Consider the following 2,529-nt stretch of genomic DNA (forward strand, 5'->3'; position numbering starts at 1 on the left):
GATATCTTTGATATCTCAGTATTCAGTTATTGGACCAATTACCAGAATTAGATTGGATTTTAGCTACAACTCAATCCCACTGTGGCCACAGATTTAGTGTCATTGCCATTTACCGAATTGTTTAGTGAGATAATTTGTCCTGTACCTGAGAGTGATGAATCCTTTGTCAATCTACCATAGTCTTGATACACTTCTCCATGTAGCCAATCACTACTGTTTTGATAACTCAGAATAGAACTACGTTGGGCTAGTGTCAAACTACACCAATTGGTGCTCAAGGCGCTTCGTTGATCTCAAGTCTAAGGATCACATGCATCACCATTCGTCAGAGAATTTATTCCATAGACACTAGGGTTACCATTTATGTGGAATCCTCTGGTGGGTTTGTCTAGTGAACTCGCCTATGACAAGCACCCATATGTTGCACCAGATTGTCGACAAACAACCTTAACAAGTGAAATCAGTCACTGTCTTTCGACAAGGTCATTCAACACTATGATAATCTTACTGTATTATATGTGTCCTTATTCAGAATAATATCAGGGCTACGAACATTTCTAGAATAACCATCATATATGATCATAGGGCCCTCACAATCATTATTTGAAACACTTGATACCCTCGTCACATTTTTACCATTCTAAGGACATACATTATAACATACAATAAATATGAATTACATAATGTAGAAAATGTCTTTTATTAATTATAAACATTATTACAATAGTCAATATTACAAAATGCATTAGCTCTAGGGCACCTATTCTAACGGGCATTACTACTTGGGATGAGTTAGTTCAAGAATTCCTTAAGAAGTACTTTCCACCTGTTAAGTCTGTTAAGATGAGAAGTGACATCACAAATTTTTTCCAACAAGATATGGAGTCGCTTTATGAGGCTTGGGAAAGATAAAAAGAGCTTTTACAGAAGTGTCCACACCATGGATTGCCGATGTGGTTGCTAGTGCAAATGTTTTACAATGGTTTGCTTCCAAATATGCAAGTTATGATAGATGCAGTGAGTGGGGGTTCTTTGAACAATAAATCACCTAAGGAAGCCTACAACTTGATTGAGGTGATGGCTAGCAATAACTATGTGACGCCTTCAAAGAGAAATTTAACAAGGAAAATAGCGGAAGTGCATGAAGTCGATGTCTACACAGCATTAGCCACTCAACTTTCAGCCATTCAAAAGCAATTAGGTGTAGCTCTCAAAGTTAATGCTATTGAATCTTCTTATCTAACTTGTGAATTTTGTGCAAGAAATCACTTGTCAAGTAGGGAGTCTGTTTGCTCAACCCGAACAAGTGAATTATGTTAACAATTTTCAAAGAGGGCAAGGGAATCGATACTCCAACATGGCAAAATCATCCTAACTTTTCTTGGAATAATAACAATGATCCTAAGCCACCTCCCGGTTTTCAAGTTCAAGAGGATGAATCTAATTTAAAGAACGTGCTCACTAAATTCATGGAGGAGTTGGGCAAGAGATTTGACAAGAATGAAACTCGACTCCAACAGTTTGAAGTATTGTTGCAAAATCAGTCCGCATCCATATGAAAACTTGAGACTCAAATGGGGCAAATTCATGATATTTTATCGAGGAGAGTTCAAGGATCTTTGCCAAGTGATATGGAGAAGAATCCTAAGGAGCAAGTCGATGCCATTATTTTGAGAAGTGGTAAACATTTAGAAGAACCAAGGGATGAAAGCCAAATCGAAGTAAAAGAAGCAAAACAGGAAAGTGCATAAAATGACTCACGCCATGACGACGCAGTGCGTGAAAAATTTCACAAAAAAGACTCAGTCAATGACGATTGCCGCAGTGATAAAAATTGTTACCATGGCGAGCGTGAATTTGCAGAGAATTCATCCAATGACTCTCATGTCAATGGAAAAAGTGAAGCTACCCTTCCGTACCTATACCGATTGAAGAATCGGAAGCTGGACAAACAATTTGGTAAGTTTATTGACATGTTTAGGAGCTTGCAAATTAATATTCCTTTTGTAGACATGTTGGAACAAATGCCAAAATGCCAAAATACGCAAAGTTTCTAAAAGAGATCTTCACCCACAAAAGGAAGTTTGAAGAACACAAGAAGGTCATGCTCCTTGAGAAATGTAGTGCGTTGCTACAAAAGAAACTACCACCTAAACTAAAAGATCCAAGGAGTTTTACTATTCCTTGCATTATTGGTAGTTGCTATTTTGATAAAGTTTTATGTGATTTAGGAGCAAACATTAACTTGATGCCTTACTCAATTTACAAGAAACTTGGCTTAGGAGAAGTGAAGCAACCACATTTTCTTTCCAATTGGCAGATAGGTCTATAACATACCCTAGGGAAGTAGTGGAAGACGTCTTAATTAAGGTAGATAAACTAATTTTCCTAGTAGACTTTATAGTATTAGACATGGAGGAAGATCAAGAAAAACCTTTAATCCTAGGACAACCTTTTCTAGGAACAAGTAGAGCATTGATAGATGTTCATCGAGGGAAACTAATCTTAAGAGTTGAAGATGAGTGAGTA

The 2,529-nt window shown here is 37.2% G+C and overlaps 1 non-coding gene across 1 annotated transcript; it reads right to left on the reverse strand.

Annotated features, from left to right (window-relative positions):
- Window positions 1-840: 840 nt before the first annotated feature.
- Window positions 841-947, reverse strand: LOC116114211. The gene has a single exon (XR_004125521.1). It is a non-coding gene; the product is annotated as a small nucleolar RNA R71 (small nucleolar RNA).
- Window positions 948-2,529: the final 1,582 nt, after the last annotated feature.

This window comes from Pistacia vera, unplaced genomic scaffold, assembly GCF_008641045.1.
Source record: "Pistacia vera cultivar Batoury unplaced genomic scaffold, PisVer_v2 Contig702, whole genome shotgun sequence".
Classification (NCBI taxonomy): Eukaryota; Viridiplantae; Streptophyta; class Magnoliopsida; order Sapindales; family Anacardiaceae; genus Pistacia; species Pistacia vera.